The following is an 18039-nucleotide window of genomic DNA, read 5'->3' as shown; positions in this document are numbered from 1 at the left end:
GTAGACTAAACAACTCACCCCAATTGTCACGTTCACACGTTCAAATATAATCAAAGTTCGGCTCGCAGACACATAAACTCCTATTTCAATACAAAGACATTTCAAAGTCGTAAAATCTAAGAGCGCACTTGTATCCAAGAGTCAAGACACTTGAATCCAAGAGTAATTAAAGTTTCACTCAAAAGAGAGACCTCAATCTAATAGGTGTTCTTCCCTAATAAGTAAAACCCTGTAACCATAAGTCGGCGCAGTCGGTAGGATCTTAAAATAAAAGTTTCTTTAAAATACGGTACTGATCAACAAAGGATATACTAAACAACTAGTTATCCTGATCAGCGAATTGAATAAAGTGCACTTGATAAAAGATCCGCAAAAGAAACATACGAGTGGTCATAAGACATCCAAAAATCCAATTCGGTCAGAAACAAAAACATTCTGAAAATAAAAATAAATCTACATGACGTAAAACCTACGAGTGGTCAAAATCCAATTTGGTTGGAAACAGAACATTCTAAGAAACCCAAATACAAATCCAGGACAAAATGGCAGCTCAACAGTTATCAGAATTCCATCTGAACCAGTTACTGGGTCAGATCAAAGAACTACAGAACACCAGGAAAACTCTCAGGATGAAGTTTAATATTTACTTCAACTTTATCCAACCTAAGAACCAAGACAGCCACACGTTATTTTCGGAGCAATCAGCAGTAGAAGCTGTCACACAATCTGGAGCTAATAACTGGGTAACAATGAAGACAGCTTTAGCCGTCGCCTTCAAAGATCACAGACCGTATGAAACAATCATCATGTGTTCGACATTAGAATTAGAATTAGAATCTGATCAATCAGAAAAAATAAATTATACATGAATATTGGATAGAACAAAGCAGAAGTCGGGGGCGTTGGGAAGGCGTTGTCAAACTGGCAAACAATTTTTTCCAAATTCTACTTTAGTCTTTTTAGTCTTTTGTGCAAAATTTCAGTATTTTAGGTTTACTTTTAGAGTTTATGCCAAAAGTTGACTTTTAGACCGCAGTGCGGTGGTGAAGTAGTTTTTTTCCGCGCCATTCAGGGTCCAGAATGAAAATGATTTGACTTTTGCGCAGTTCTCTGTTTCTTGCGTTAAGCGTCTGTCTGTAACACGAATGGTTTCTCAAAATCCTGACAAGCCAGTACGGGGTCGGCCACTAGTCTTGCCTATACTTTTTTAAAGGCCTGCTGGTGATTTGGAGTTCATGCCCACTTCGTGCCTTTGCGCACGTGAATGCTGTGAATTGCCTGCCACTTCCTTCAAGGGGAATTTGCCAGTAGCCGTTTTTCAAATCCAGGCTACTTATATATCTGGCTTCCCTGAGTTGGTCCAGTATGTAGTTTATCCTTGGCGTTGGGAATGCGTATTTTATCGTCTTGGCGTTGATCTGCCCCAAATCGACACACAGTCTTCATTGGCCTGTCTTCTTTCTCACCATTACGATCGGGGAGCTGTAAGGGATTCTTGAGTGCTCTATGCTTCCCATATGTAGGAATTTGTCGACGGCAAAATTACGCTTAGTGCTATCCAAATTATAAAACTGTTTTATCTTTTGAAAGCTTGCTATTATAACACTGGGCGTTAGGCACGGTAAAATTCGACGCAGACTTAAATCTGAAAAAGGCGGCTGGCGAACCACACGCTTTATATTTATTATAAATACGGGACTTAACATTTTTTTAGATTTGACAACTGTTTATTAAACCATCGAGGTTTGTTGGAGCTAGACGGATAGTGTAACGGAAAACATTTGTGGAATAAGGAGTTCAATGCATTATAAAATATATTAATGGGCTCAGCCATGTTAGTGCACGAATAAAGTTCGGACTATTCAAAGCCAGATATACAAGTATTTAAGCGACCAAAGTTTTTCTTACGAAAACAGTGGATTCGTTTCACAGACTTTTCAAAATTATCTTACATCAATAGTCTGCTCTAAAGCTGAGAAATTCAGGTTGCTTAAGTGGCAATAAAATTAAATTGTAAAGTGTAAAATAAAAAGGTTTAACACCAAGTTACATAAAATAAAAAATATTTTTTTTTTAACAAAATTACTAGTGACAAGCTTAATTTGCATGTATTATTGTAGTGAGTACCCACTGTACTTCAACAAATACACAAAACTATGAAGGTGCCTTAGAACTCAACCTTTGGGAAGCGCAAGTGGCAGCGAATTCCCTTAGCTTGAGTGCAGACAACTACAATGGATACATATACATGCTAATACAACTTCTCTCGCGCTCTCGTTTATATATGAGCATAGAATTGTTACATAGAAGCCTCTGCTGGCCGCTGCCGAGATTAGCTGGCAGCGCAGCCGCAAGCCACCAATTTGTGAATCAATAAAAATTCGGCGAGGAAATAGAAGAGTCATACCGGAACGGTTATGTTATTTAATTTATCCCTTGATGGAACATAAACTTATTTCTTAACTAAACATATTACTTTAAAACACTTATTCTTATATTAGTTTTTAAGAGTAACTCAAGTTTAGCCAGGTTTCTGATAACACTAAATCTTTTAGAAGTAGAGTGTGCCTATTTCGACCCTTTGTGTGTTCAAATACTAATATTCTATGTAAACAAACAGAGGCTCTTAGGATTGCCCACATAAACGCCCAAAAGCCTAGTAAGAAAAATGGATGAGTTATTTGTGGGATCTCATATTGATGTAATTTGTTTTTTAATGCGCATCTTGCTGAGGAATTTCCTAAATGCTCGGCAGGCAAACTGTACTTCAAACTGTACCTCCAAACGCCTCCAAACGCCTCCAAACGCTTTCAAGGTATTAATCAAATGTGTTTAAAAAATTACTAAAGAGTCAATTTATTTTAATAGTTTTTGCCCCTTTTCAAAAAAAATACTTGTTGCAAGGGTAAATAGTTCACCCATGCAGCGATTTGAGAAGTTTGGAAAGAGAACAAACGCAAAAAAGATGCAGTTAAATGTTGTAAGACAAAAAGAAGAAGAGAAGGCTGACTAACTGAACACCAAATAGTGGAAATACAAAAGCAATGTTAAAGTATTATAAAATGAGACCTTGATGGCCGAAAACGATCAAAAATACATCAAAATTAGAGAATTTTTTTTTTAATATTGAAATGACATAAGAACATACGGTTTTGATCGTGAACTGTGTTTATTAAAGTGTTTAAAAAACTGCAAACGAAGTAGCAAAACCGAAAATTTTAAAGCTTTTTGCCGCTTTGACTGCTTGCGACTTTTTAAAATGAGCTGTTGCTTCTGCTCCTGGAAAAGCATAAGTCGCAGTCGAAACAAATGCAAAAATCAGAAAGCGACAAAATTCAGAAAGCAGCAAGCGTCGCTTGTTTTCGTTTTATTGCTTGCTGCTTTGCTGTTGTTTACAGTTATGGGCGTAAGTCGGAGCAGCGACTGGCATCGACTTTCGGAAGTCGTCGGGAAAATTAATGGTGTTGGATGAACTTGCTTTTGTCGCTTTTGTTTTTGTCTAAGCAGCGTAAACATTATTATTACTAAAGACGTTGAAATTTTGTATCTTGCCGAAATTCTAATTGGAAAATCACGTCGATCCTTCACGCAAAACATCGTGTCGGAATTCAACTATGCAGACTGATGTGGTGAACTGAAATAAATGATGATGATTTCTGAAAATTTCAAAATCATAAAAAAGGAAATTATTGACACGAAAATTTTGTTTAATTATTATAAAAATCATATAATTGACAATTTTTTTTTTTAAGAAATACGCTATGCATGGATTTGTTTTTTGTTATGTGGTTTGTATAGGGGCGTTGGGAAGGCGTTGTCAAACTGGCAAACCATTTTTTTCCAAATTCTACTTTAGTCTCCGAAACTTTTGTGAAAAATTTTAGTATTTTAGGTTTGTTTTTAGAGTTTATGCCTAATGTTGACTTTTAGACCATAGTGCGGTGGTGGAGTAGTTTTTTCCGCGCCATTCAGGGTCCAGCATGAAAATGATATGACTTTTGCGCAGTTCTCTGTTCCTTGCGTTAACCGTCTGTCTGTAACACGAATGGTTTCTCGAAATCCTGGCAAGCCAGTTCCTGGCAAGCCAGTACGGGGTCGGCCACTAGTCTTGCCTATACTTTTTCAAAGGCCTGCTGGTGATTTGGAGTTCATGCCCACTTCGTGCCTTTGCGCACGTGAATGCTGTGAATTGCCTGTCCTTTCCTTCAAGGGGAATTTGCCAGTAGCCGTCTTTCATATCCAGGCTACTTATATATCTGGCTTCCCTGAGTTGGTCCAGTATGTAGTTTATCCTTGGCGTTGGGAATGCGTATTTTATCGTCTTGGCGTTGATCTGCCCCAAATCGACACACAGTCTTCATTGGCCTGTCTTCTTTCTCACCATTACGATCGGGGAGCTGTAAGGGATTCTTGAGTGCTCTATGCTTCCCATATGTAGGAATTTGTCGACTTTTGCCATGATTTCCCCTTTGGGTAGTACCTTTGCTTGATTGGCTTGTCGTCCTTCATGGTGATCCGGCGCTCGGCTAGTTGGATACGCCGACTCCTGGGAGAATGTCCATCCTAGCACTAGAGAGTCTACCACTCCTTGTAGGATCAGCAGTCTCACGGGCAAAAGTTTCTTGCCGAATTCATTCTCTACCTCGAGCTGTGTGTTTATCCCACGCTCTCTCCTGTTGCCATCTGTCTCGGACTCTTCCTGTCCCTTTCTGTGCACACGTACCGCACTTTCTCTCCGCACTTCCGGTAATACGGGCAAAATCTCCGCGTAACTGGCATTCGGTAGGCCACTGCTTGCGTGTTTACTTGACTGGTTGCTTTCATTTGTGGGGACTTGTTCAACTCCCCACAAAGTTGAAGTCGAAAACATTATTAGAATAATGGCTCCCGTTGAGCCAGATTTCAACTAGTGCATAACATCAAACTCGCAATGAGAGATGGCCAAATAAACTTGTTCAGCCTTTGTTCGCATGTCCGAGCTGTTTTGGAAAAAGATATTTAGAGGGGATGTACTCACAATAACAGGAGCAACGTTTTTCGAGACCGTCACCGACTGAATCGGGCGCAGAATGGGATAACTCACTTCAGGTGGATTCAGAGGAGGCAACGTAGACAACGGAAGCAACGGAGGCAACAGATTAAAAACATGAACCCTCAAATTGACCTTCAATATTTAAATATTCAGACTTTATCAGACCAATCCATCAGAATCATTGTACGATATGTCAGAACTTAAGAGCGATGTAAATGGAGCATAAAAAAGCGCCACCACCACCATTCCGCGTAAAAGAGAGAGCAAAGGCTTCACTGGTTGCTGATGTCGTTTTTTTAATTTGGACGTTGATGCACTATGGTCAGTACAAACAAGTGGACCTTACGACACCAAGCAGTGCTCGCTATGCTTGTCACCTCGCGAGAGGTAAAAGAAAAGCGACTAATTAAAAATACAAAAGAAACAAAATACAACATACTAATTTCGTGCTAAGTATGACATGATTAATGCTTTAGTAATTAGGCGCAGATAAATTTAGGCGACCCAGTATCGTTCTACGATTGGATAAAGTTGGTAAATGAATTAAAAGAAGTCTACTAGAGTAAGATGGTAAGATTAGGTTTGCATCCCAATTAAGGCACAGACTCTATCCGGCCTATATTTACACTATATTGGGGACTCCAAACTGGTGAGCAATACTCTCGAATTGGACGAACTAGTAAAATGAACAAAGTCTTTGTGACATAGGGATCATCAAATTCCTTAGACCACCATTTTATGAATCCAAGCTTGGTTAGAAAACTTCAGTTTTGGGTTTAAGAGGACGCCAAGGTTATCAATATGTCTAACTCTTGTCAACTCACAACTACCTAGCGTATACTTGGCATATTTTTGACTGTGCTATTTAAGTTCAATAGATTTTCACAACACCACAACATTTTTCTAATTCTGAACAGAGGAAAATATCGATATGTTGCAGGCATAACTTAACGACATCTGCGTACATGAGGACACGCGACTTGTCAAGACTAGTTAATAATAAGTAATGTAAATAGCAATGGGCCATGGTGGCTCTTTGTGAGACGCATGAAGTACCTTGAATCGTTTTAGCGACATAGCTTTTAAAAAGGACTCGTTGTGTCCACCACCCAGATAACTGAAAATCCATGTTAGAAGATCATTTGAAACCCCTAATTACCCTTTGCAGACCAACGAGAACGGAGTTTTCACCTAAATTCGGGCAAAAGATTAGTCAGACCTGGTTATGGCATATGAATAAGATTGATACGATAGCGATGCTGGGAAAGTGGCAAAATTACGCTTAGTGCTATCCATATTATAAAACTGTTTTATCTTTTGAAAGCTTGCTATTATAACACTGGGCGTTAGGCACGGTAAAATTCGACGCAGACTTAAATCTGAAAAAGGCGGCTTGCGAACCACTTTATATTTATTATAAATACGGGTCTTAACATTTTTTTAGATTTGACAACTGTTTATTAAACCATCGAGGTTTATTGGAGCTAGACGGATAGTGTAACGGAAAACATTTGTGGAATAAAGAGTTCAATGCATTATAAAATATATTAATGAGCTCAGCTATGTTAGTGCACGAATAAAGTTCGGACTATTCAAAGCCAGATATACAAGTATTTAAGCGACCAAAGTTTTTCTTACGAAAACAGTGGATTCGTTTCACAGACTTTTCAAAGTTATCCTTTAACTCTGTTTCTACATAAATAGTCAGCTCTAAAGCTGGGATCTTCAGGTTGCTTGTGTGGCAAGGTTCCCAAAACACAAACGCCTTCTGGATTTGAAAGAAAACACAAGTCCTAAAGAATTCTGAACATGGTTTACTTAAGGTAGTGCAATGTCAAGTAAGCCCTCAATAAAGTAATGCTGCGCTAAAGGATGTAAAATATTGGCTATTGCGTCCGGGGACCAATTTGCATTAAATATATTCAAATCACATGAAATTATTATCTGATCTCTTTATGACAGTTTATTTCAAATGGACTGTATAATGGAAAGGTGGTTCGCATAAATTGGAAACTCAGAAAATGGCGGAATGTATGCGCAATTAACAACCGGGGAACGCAAATTTTATAACCAGAAATTCGATGTCATTCATTTCATGAAAAGTTAGTAATTTAGACTTGAGGTTCGAGTCAACAGCAATTAAAACTTCCCCTCCTCGTCTGAAAGGACCATCAAGCCTATAAATTGTGTAGGAGCTGAGAGTCTATGGTTTTAACCAGGTTTCTGTAAACACAATAACATGGGATACAAATGAAAAACTATCAGAGCACAATTCAGTCAACTCTCTAAGTAAGCCTCTTGTATTTTGATAGGAAAAAAATAAATGCTAGTATTTGAGATAGAAGATGAAGAAGAAGGCGATGGGGATGGCTCTTTAACGGGATTTCCAATTTTCTTTAAACTATTATTTTTATACTTGTTACTCGTAGAGTAAAAGTGTATATTGTATTCGTTGAAAAGTATGTAAGAGGTAGTAAAAAGAGTTTCCGACCATATAAAGTATAGAAATTCTTGATCAGGATCAATAGCCGAGTCGATCTAACCATGTCCGTTTCTCTGCCCGTCCGTCTGTCCGACTGTCGGTGTTAAGGATAGTAAATAAATACAACCTTTTTGTTTGAGTTCTGTATTGAAACTGTTTCATTTTATTTAAAACTTCTTGACAAGAAACTTATGTGAAAATCTTATTCTAATCTTAGCTATGGTCTACGCAGAGACCTAATCTTTTTAGTTTGGGCGGGGGAGTTATTTATTTTGCCCCCCCGCACAAGAACTCTCGGTGAAGGCACATCTGGGAGCGATAATATTAGATAGCTCAAGTGGCCTGCTGTTACAGATTACAAGTGTATTTGAAAAACTGAACCCCTTTGCGGGGTTCCAGATCGTAAATTATGGCTCTTAATGGAATTAATCTTAATTACATGTTCGTCTGAACATTCTGGCAAGGGCCGGCAAACTGTGGTGTATGTGTTGTAATTACATAATTGATTCAATTGCAATATTATAATAATTGCCAAAATTAAAGAAGCATGTCCAGTTACATGATGGAAGTCTAATTCCTTTAATTCTAACTTGTGAGTCTTTAAATATTGTATTTCTTGTGTTAATCGATTAATTTCATCAGTATGATTTATTAAGGGCAAATCGAGCTGGTTCCAAACTATCTTCGGTACATCAGTAACCTCTCCAATATAAGACACAGAAAATGTTCCCTGATCTTCTAGCTGAATACTGTGTTGGGCAACTAATATTTTGCCATCAGTTCGAGCAGTACAATCTGCAGTAAATCCACTATTTCTATTTTCGAGTTGCTGCACTGAATTCTAGCCTTAGAATGGTTAAAAGCCAACTGCTCTTCTTTTCTAACTCGACCCAATATGATTTACTCTCAATCACTGATTTATATTTGCAATCTGATTGCTTGTTTGCTTTGAGAGGCTTATGCTCACAATTATAATATTATCGTTAGCACTACTCCAAGGCCAACTTCCTTTAAAAACCCTTTTATTAGATTGCCATCTTTGACACTTATTAATGGTTGGTTCTGTCATCAGGTGATAAGCATCTATTTCAAAATTGTAAACTAAGTACTGAGAATCGACATGTACTGTAATCATACGTTCATCTAGCCTAACTGGTACTGGGATAATTTTATAAAGCACCGAAGCATGTCTTTCAAACAAAGGTATTTTTGCATTGATAATTAACTTTTTATCTACAAATAACCCCCTAGCCGTGAGTAAAGTATAAACCTCTTTTAATTCTGTACCTGTTCTTTTTCCTGGCAGAACTAAATTCTCTGACAAACTGTCTTTTATTTGGGAAATCTTACTTTTCAACTGACTAGGTTTCAATATATTAGTATTAAGTCGACCATGATTGATGTCAATTAACAGGCTTATGACTCCGGATTGAATCTTTTCGCATTCATCTATAATGTTACTTAATTGTTTTGTTATCATGAAGAAGTTGATGGACTCCTTGTACACATAATAAGATTCCTGCAATACCGCCGTCATGTTCTCAATTCTTTTATTCATTCCTTTAAAGTTTAAATTAACTTCTTCAGTCGTTCTTTTCAAAACATTAGTCGTAGAATCAACTAAGGAAGTTTGTTTCCTACTTAACTCATTAAAACTATGTTGATTGCTTAATAAGTTTTTCATGTCCTCCATTTGTATCCTGTCGTCTTCATCCATTATCCCAAATAAAATGTGATAAAGCGATCCCATAAATCCAAACGGAGCTCGTTTATTTCTTGATTTCCCCTGAGCCATAAAAAGTTTATTATTTTCTTCTAAGTCTGAGATCTGCCTTTCTGTGTTATTGAGAACTAAAAGACACTGATCCTCAAAACTAAGAAGCCTTTCGCAAATTACTCTCATTTTTGGGATTAAATCTTTACCTTTTTTAATCATCTCGAAATAAGCGTCCATATTATAAAATATAATTAAATTCCAAGAGAAGGCTACAATCTCTACGTCACCCATTGGATCTAGCCGAAGTTTTGTTTATTTTCTCAATTGCATATTTTGGCTGATCAACTTTAGCTAAAGCGTAAGAGAATTGACACAATATACATAATAACAAAGCCATTATAAAAGAAAGTTTCGATATTTTCAATGTACCTCTTGTTCGTCTTTCAGGTTTTGTTTCTTCAGGGTCAGATTCAACTTTGTCCACAGACTTAATTCCTTCTAAAGGACAAATTTTAGTGATTTCTCAAGTTACAAATCCATCTTTTATTTTTATTTCTACCACTCTGACCTTTTCATCTTTGCCCTTGTGGATCCTTTCTACTTTGCCTATTGGCCATCTGGCTGGATGAGTATTCTCATCTTTTAATAACACAATTTGTCCCTCTTCTATATTAGGACTGTCTCTCTTAAATTTGTGCCTCTGTTGCAGAGTATGTAAATACTCCTCTTTCCACTTAACCCAGAAATCTCTTTTAATTTTCTGGATTAGTTTCCACCTGTCTAAATTCCCAATTCTCTCATTTTCAATTGGTTCAACTATTTCTAGCGGTGGTCTACCAATCAAGAAATGTCCTGGTGTTAGGACTTCATCTTGATCAATTTCATTTTCATAGGTATACAATGGTCTTGAATTTAAGCACTAACCATACAACATATAGACTGGTCATTTCATACAAGGCATTTGGACACAAAAAAAAGTATCGCGGGAGGTCCCCCGTGCTCACAGCAGCAGGTCCCCGCACTTCGTGTGCGTTCGGGTTTTTTGCTCTCTCATTCTTTTTCTCATTTTTATGCTCGCGCACTCATTGCACGAGTTCAGTCGTTCAGTCGCAGAGAGGCGCTTTTTGAAGAAGGCTGCCCTACGCTTGAATTCGTCTTTGTATGTATGCGTGATCACACATTCTCAAACACTGGAGCATGTGTGCGTTTATTTCATTTCGGCGCATCAAGAATATTTTGTCTTTTGCCACTTTTCAAACTTGGTACCCTAAGAATATGGGCGTATTTACTATTGGGTTATGATAAAAATATGAATATTATATGTTATAATATATTTTTTTAATATTTCAGCATACATTTTATTTTTGTTTGCAAATTCAAATCAGTGGTAGCAGTAAAATGTTTTACATATATGTATGTATTCGAATTTATAGAAATCAGTCCACTGAGATGGGAACAGGGCATATCGCAGTCGTGTCACTTGAAACACCGACTGCTCTTCAGTGGTTGAGAAAACTTCAAACTAAATCAGCTCTTGTCGATGTTTTGCGAGCGGTTGGTGCCCGCATACCCTACCGACGATTGCTTTTAAGGGGAGCGGGCTTTTAGGATACTTGTTTTAAATGTTATGTTTAGTGATCTTTGGTTGATTTATTTTTTAATGATTCGCAGTGTAATTTTAATTGTCTTTAACAATTGTTATTGTCTTTAAACAATTCTTTTTAATCCAAGATATTGGTGCAATTAAAATTTAAAATTATTATCATTAAAATAACATTTAAACAAAAAATTCGGATTTTTAATTTGTTCCATTTACCTTTACAAAAATATAAAAGTATTTTATTATTTTTTACTTGTTTAAAATATGCCATAAAAAAGAGTTGGTATTACACAGGTTTTGGCTACTAACATTCTGATATTCTGTGACAGCTGCCTGAGTGTAGCATAAGTTTTCCTCGTGGCCTTAGTAATTTGATGATCTCATGTCAACGTGCAGTTATGCCGACATTTTTGATCCTTTCAACATAATAGATATATTGTTAACATTCACTTTATTGAGCAAACTTGAGTTTATGGATCTTTTGTAAATAAATAGGCATATTGCTTTACTAGGATAAAAATGCAGCTCGTTCACCTCCGCCCACTTACTTATTTTTTGGATTTCATAGTTGCTGACTGTAATACATTCATTATTTTGGCCTAAGGGACGACTTACATAAAGCTGGACATCATCTGCATAAAGTTGTACATCACAGTCAGACAAACATTTAGGAAGATCAGATTTCATATTCCCCGAAACAACTGCCTGCAGTCTGTTTGTTAGATAAGTTTGGAAAAGCTTTATTGCTCATGGAGAAAAATTATAAAGCGTTCGCAGTTTGATACAAAGCACATGGTCAATAGAGTCAAAAGCTTTGCTAAAGTCGAGTAAGGTTAAAAGTGCCACTTAACTTTCATCAATCTGTTGGCGTATTTCTTCCGAAATCTTTAAGATAGCAGAATTACAGCTTCTATTCTTTTGAACAAAGATTGCTTGTTGTTGAATATAAGGTTGTTTTCCAGGTATGATTGAATTTGCTAGGAAACTAGTTGTTCATTTGTCTTGGACAGAAATGGAAGGATAGAGATGGGTCGAAAATCATTTTTGGTTTTACCATAGGAATCGGAAGTATCTTTGCCATTTTCCACGCTTCGGGGAACGTAGATGTGGTTAATCTAGTGTTTAAGATATGGGAGATGTGGTAAATTAAATTATAATTATATTTTTTTTTTTGTTTTTTAGAAAATGGGGGCTTATGTATCCCGACCTTCTGCATTGGGTTTACACTTAGTAAAAATTCTAGAACATCACTTGGACGGGCACACATAAAGCTAAAAATATAATATTAGATGGTTGCCGAGTTCAGGTACATATTTTGGGGCGGACTAAAAGAATTACATCAAGCAAACTTTTCATTGAGAGCATCCACATCTATGTCTGACCTAGCAGCCTGAGTTTGTTAGCCCATCCTTCAAAACCTACCCAGACGTATGTGCAATTCCAAATTTATTATTATAAAACCTACGTTTGGAGACTGCTATCTTTCTCGTGTCGTCAGTTCTAATTTCTTTAAAAATATTTTACAATTATTCAGTTCGATATCGTTTCCAGAGCTTATTATAGGCTGCGTCACGCAATCGAATTAGACCCTTTATATCTGAAGTAAGTCAAGTCTTAGCTGCTGGCTTAGAAGTTTAGGTCTTACTGGGACACATTTCTCAAATAGTTGTCCAATATTAGAGTTTAAGAGTAATAGTTGATCTTCAGCAGTAGTCAATTTGTAAATGAGGGTCCAGTCGTAACTGTGAAATTCAGCCTGCAAGTTGACATAATTAATTGCCTTATAGTCCCTATAGCTTATTACAGGTGGGGGGTTGTCAGAGATAAAATCATACGTCATAAATATCAGGTCATGTTTCGAAAAAGCAGGATTTGGTCCCATATAAAAGGGACTTTCGACAAGGTGCTACAGGTATTTGTAAAATAATCAGGTGCGTGAATGTTGACTATTTTCAGTCCTATTGAATTAAAATCATTGTAAACAAGAAAATGCTGTTTGCAAGCGTTATCATAAAGTCATATGCAGCAGATAAGAGCTTTATTCTTAAATTTTCGATCAGTAATCTGAATGAAAGCAGATTCAACAGTACTATCCTCTTGACTGGTAAATTTCTTATTGACATATTTGGTTACGCCATCGGCATGGCTCACCCAGCCCTAAACAACACGAACCCATCACACACAAACGCGACATCACTAGAGCCGTTGACAAACCAAGTTTCTGACACACAAATTACATCAACATGAGATCCCACAAATAACTCTCTAAACTCATCCATTTTTCTTACTAGGCTTTTGGGCATTTATGTGGACAATCCTAAGACCCTGTATTTGTTTATAAGAATATATAAGAGACTGATCACCATATTAGTATTTGAAACGATTTGCATTAGAATAGGAATTTATAAATATTGGAAAGACACACAAAAGGTCGTAATAGGCACACTCTACTTCTAAAAGAGATGGTGTTATCAGAAACATAGCTAAACTTGAGTTACTCTTAAAAACTATTATAAGAATAAATATATAATTATTAGATTATTAGTATAATTTTGGACACCGGGATTACATTCAAACTTTTTTAATAACAGAACGCTTTTAGGTATTAATAACAACTTTCTGTTCGCATCTCGTGTGCATTGTGATTAATTTGCATTAATTAAATAAAATAATTTTGAACATTTGATTTGGTGCTTAATTTGTTGTTATCGCATTTCTCTTGCTTCCCTTTTTAGTTTTCTTTTCTCTTGCTCTCAGTCGTTAGCCGCTGTTGGAACGGTAACCGTTTTAATGTTTACATAAACTTTTCTCTGAATTTCTCTCTGAGAAGTTGAGCATCGTTGAGGAGCTGTTTGGATTGTCAAAACCTCCCTGTCTTTCTCATTTATTGGTGCCTAATATCGGAGTTAATCGGTGTTTCGCTCCCGCACTCCTGTGTTCTTTCTAACTATCTCGTGTCAATGTGCCGAATAATGGAGTTAATCGCTTTCCTCCGCTTTCCTTGTCAAAAAAAAAATAAATTAGTGGCCCCAACACCTCATGTGGACTTAACGTCCGGATTACCTGGCGATCCTGGTAATGCAAATAAGAATTATGTATTACCAAAAACTGTCACATTTGTGTTACCTAAAACGAAAAAAATTTTGTGTAAAAGTACGTAGCTAAGAAAAATAAGAGAGAACGCTATAGTCGAGTTTTCCGACTATTAGATACCCGTTACTCAGTCAACTAACTTCAAAGTAAGTTACAATCAAAGTTTTGGTGGCGCCATTTATCGAGCTGCATAGACAACACTAGAAGCTAAGTGGAAAGTAGGAAAGACTAGAGTCTGCATGCCAAATCCGAAAACTCTAGCTTTTGTAGTTTCCGAGATCTCGACGTTCATAGAGACGGACAGACCGACTGTTCAGACGAACACTGATAAATATTATGTCTAAGATTTAATGAGCTCTGCACATGTCATGTAGAACTGTGTAATTCGATCAAGAGCCATAATTTACGATCTGGGACCCGACAAGGGTTCAGTTTTTCAAATACACTTGTAATCTGTAACAGCAGGCCACTTGAGCTATCTAATATTATCGCTCCCAGATGTGCCTTCACCGAGAGTTCTTGTGCGGGGGGGCAAAATAAAAAACTCCCCCGCCCAGACTAAAAAGATTAGGTCTCTGCGTAGACCATAGCTAAGATTAGAATAAGATTTTCACATAAGTTTCTTGTCAAGAAGTTTTAAATAAAATGAAACAGTTTCAATACAGAACTCAAACAAAAAGGTTGTATTTATTTACTATCCTTAACATTTTGGTCCTTCGAGCAATTCTACAGTTTTCCCCCACCAGTGGTAAGAGACTTAGAGAAAAGCCAGCCCCTTAATTGACTCTTGTTTTCCCCTTTATGGTAAGAAACAGAGTATAAATTTAAAAGCAAAAGGACAAATAAGAGTCCTTATTGTTTAAAGCAATTTTCAAAAATAATAAAAAAAATAAAAAAATTTTGTGAAATAAAAAAAATATATATATAATAAATTGTCATCGAACAATTTTATTTTGAGGCTTTTTTCGGGGCTTTACAACAAAAAAAAAGTTATTAATTAAAACAACGACCATCAGCAACAACAGCCGCAACAACAGCCGCAACAACAAGCGCATCAGCAACAACAGCATCAGCTAAAACAACTACAACGGCGACAACGGCAGTGACGACAACAAAGACACCAGCTAAGTTAATCTAAAAATTTATTTTTATAAGTTACGAGCATTTTAATATTAAGAAAAGATAAATCCGTTCAGACGCTCTCGAGTTTTAGCAAAACTAACGAACAGCAATTTATTTTTATATATATACATATACAAAACTAAAGCCAAAACCATGTTGTCCGCTGAAACTATTGCCTTAATAAAAAGGCAAGTAGAAATTACAAAACTAATTCATACCCTTCGAGAGCTACCTAGTCTATCATTCGAATTTTTGAAACAGTATGAGGAATTAAGGTCCGAATGTGTTCAAAATCATTCGGTTTTGGTTCAAATTGGAGTAGTCGATCATGACTACTTCAAGAAGAACCATTATGAGAAAATGATGTTAGATCTCTCAAATATAAAAGATAGGATAAATAAACTTTTGAGATTAGAGTCCAGAAATTAGAAAATTTAAATTAAATTAAATTAAATTAAATTAAATTAAATTAAATTAAATTAAATTAAATTAAATTAAATTAAATTAAATTAAATTAAATTAAATTAAATTAAATTAAATTAAATTAAATTAAATTAAATTAAATTAAATTAAATTAAATTAAATTAAATTAAATTAAATTAAATTAAATTAAATTAAATTAAATTACGACGGTGCCGAGGCTGCAGTAGCCGCATACAATTGTTGAGCGAATAAAATGGCAGCCCTTGGCTAACGAGGTTTGCAATGAATATTTTGGTTCGGCCAAAAAATATTCCTTTGTTTCCGAAATGCCTTCAGAAATTTGGATTTAAGGCTCTGATACAAGCGCTCAAGATTTTTCATTTTGGCATCCAGTTCGTCAGTTTTGGATAGCGAATCATTCGCTTCCACACAACTATCGCATTGCCACAAAATATTCGGCGAGTTTGTTACAATTTTCGCCACCTCTGCCTGCAAGTCAACACAAGCAATATGGCAAAATGGTGAACAGCGGCTAGCTGTGACTTCTGTTTTGCACTTGGAACAATAGGAAACGTCCGAACAGTTTGGAATCTAGATGACGACTGTTATTGACTGCATAGAATGAACAAGCCGCTTAACGGTTAACCTATTTCCATGTTCTGAAAACTACAATTTTAAAATATTTTTACCGTACTAAGTTTTAGTTTTTATAAACTTATTTATTTTTTTCATCTTCTTCTGGAGGACACTGTTATAGACTACATGCCCTTTTTAAGTAACCGGTGGGCAGCTGAAAGGTACGCAAGCAGATCTAGGTGCAAAAGGGAACCGCAAATTTGTCGGTGTCATTGGACGCCGAATGGTACAAATTAATGCGCAGCTTGATCTCCTTAAGATATTTCCAAGATTTTTTACCTTAATAATGGCATGTGGCACAATCATATTAAAGACGTCCAGATATTTCCTAAAACTTTTTTGAATCAAATGCCCATGGCCATCACTATCAAAACTGCAATGAAAAAATCTAACCGGCAAACAGAAGTGGAAGCAGCGATAAGCATGAGCAAGAATGGCAAGGCCCCTGGAATAGACAGGATTTCAGCAAAATTCCTAAAAAAAAAAAACGCTCATCGATTTCTAAGCAGCTTCCGACACCATCGATCGACACAGACAACTGCTTTAGCTCCTGGAGTATCGTCGCAAATCATCGGCAGTCTGTTTTTGGGGTTCCTCAACGTCGATTCTACGGAGCAGTAGATACTGCAGCTTGTATTTATTTTTTGGATTCCCAGATCCACAGTGAACAAATTGTGGCAAAGTTATTTTACCATATTTATCCTTTTGCTTCAGCTTGAAATATCGAAACAAAAACAAAAAATCGGCCAAAACCACCATCAACAGCAATATAAAACAAGAAAGGAGGCAAATTTCGGCAAGCCGAAGTTCATATACCCTTGCAGCTTTGCAAAAATTAAATATTCTTGAAAACATTAAAATTATGATTTTTTTGCGTATATGTTTAAAAACATTGAAGCTATGATGATTTGCAGCTCAATTATTCGATAGTCCCTATGGCAGTTTTATGATTTCGTTTTCCGATTTTAATAAAGTCAAAAGCGTATTTCTGAACTGTCAAAATATTAATAAGTCAAAAAGAATTTTTAAAAACTATTACAAAAAAAACTTACATTAAAAAAAAAATTTTTTTTTATTGATCTCATGGTAGCTCTATGTTATAGTCGATTATGTCGATTATGATAAAATTTAAACCGTAATTCTAAACTTTTTAACACTTACTTTATGCCGAAGAACAAAAAAAAAATTAGCAAACAGCACTTATATTTTTTTTTTCATTTATTTTTCCGATTGTTCCTATGAGAGCTATATGCTATTGTCGTCCGATCCGGATCGTTCCGTTTTATGCAGACACCTTTAAAACCGAGAGACTAGTTTGCGTAGAAGCAGACGGACAGACGGACATGGCTAGATCCACTCTCCTGTGATGCTGATCAAGAATATATATACTTTATAGGGTCGGAAATGTCTCCTTCACTGCCTTGCAAACTGAAATTATAAGACCCTCTGCAAGGGTATAAGAAAAGGGAAGGGATAGATCAATATAAATTCTCAAAACTATGTTAACATTATATTTGCTTCATTTAAAACCTTATCTACTAAAATATTTCATATTTTCATGTATATGCAATTTTAAATTAGGTAAAAAGTATTAACTCCAAATATATTTGTTTGTTTTTGCAATCCGTATTATAAACACGCGTTAGTTTGTCACACAAATAAACTTGTGATGTAATCAGAATTCCAAAAATGACTTGGTGAAAACAAATTCAAGGGTGTGGTGACGCAACAGTGGTAAAAGGTCAAAAAAATTACATAATTTCTGCCGGGGGACCTTGACAATAGGGGTTCGTACACACACATCCAAATCAGACGAGTTCATGCGGGGCAGACAGGTGTCTGACTATCGCACGCTTTTACTCTCGGCGATGCGTATACGTTTTAATCATCATACCTTAGACATTGACACTGAAAGTTCTATTAAAGCCGCTAAA

At 36.2% G+C, this 18039-nt stretch overlaps 1 protein-coding gene and 1 long non-coding RNA gene across 4 annotated transcripts in view; one reads left to right on the top strand and one right to left on the bottom strand.

Annotated features, from left to right (window-relative positions):
- Positions 1-10970, top strand: part of LOC128263935 (uncharacterized) — a 30787-nt gene extending 19817 nt beyond the window's left edge. Inside the window, exon 3 of the long non-coding RNA XR_008268590.1 lies at positions 10149-10970. This is a non-coding gene — a long non-coding RNA (uncharacterized LOC128263935). The remainder of the gene's footprint in view (positions 1-10148) is intronic.
- LOC128263928 (G protein-coupled receptor kinase 1) overlaps positions 1-18039 on the bottom strand; it is a 453272-nt gene that overhangs the window by 289743 nt on the left and 145490 nt on the right. Inside the window, exon 1 of one of the 3 annotated variants that reach the window (XM_052999202.1) lies at positions 13895-13938. The exons of the other annotated variants lie outside the window; for them this stretch is intronic. The gene's annotated coding sequence lies outside the window, so the exon portion shown is untranslated. Of the gene's footprint in view, positions 1-13894; positions 13939-18039 lie in introns of those variants that run through there. 3 annotated transcript variants of the gene reach the window in all.

Source organism: Drosophila gunungcola, unplaced genomic scaffold (assembly GCF_025200985.1).
Source record: "Drosophila gunungcola strain Sukarami unplaced genomic scaffold, Dgunungcola_SK_2 000028F, whole genome shotgun sequence".
Taxonomy (NCBI): Eukaryota; Metazoa; Arthropoda; class Insecta; order Diptera; family Drosophilidae; genus Drosophila; species Drosophila gunungcola.
The sequence above is the reverse complement of the archived record's forward strand: the minus strand, read 5'-3'. Positions and strand labels throughout refer to the sequence as shown.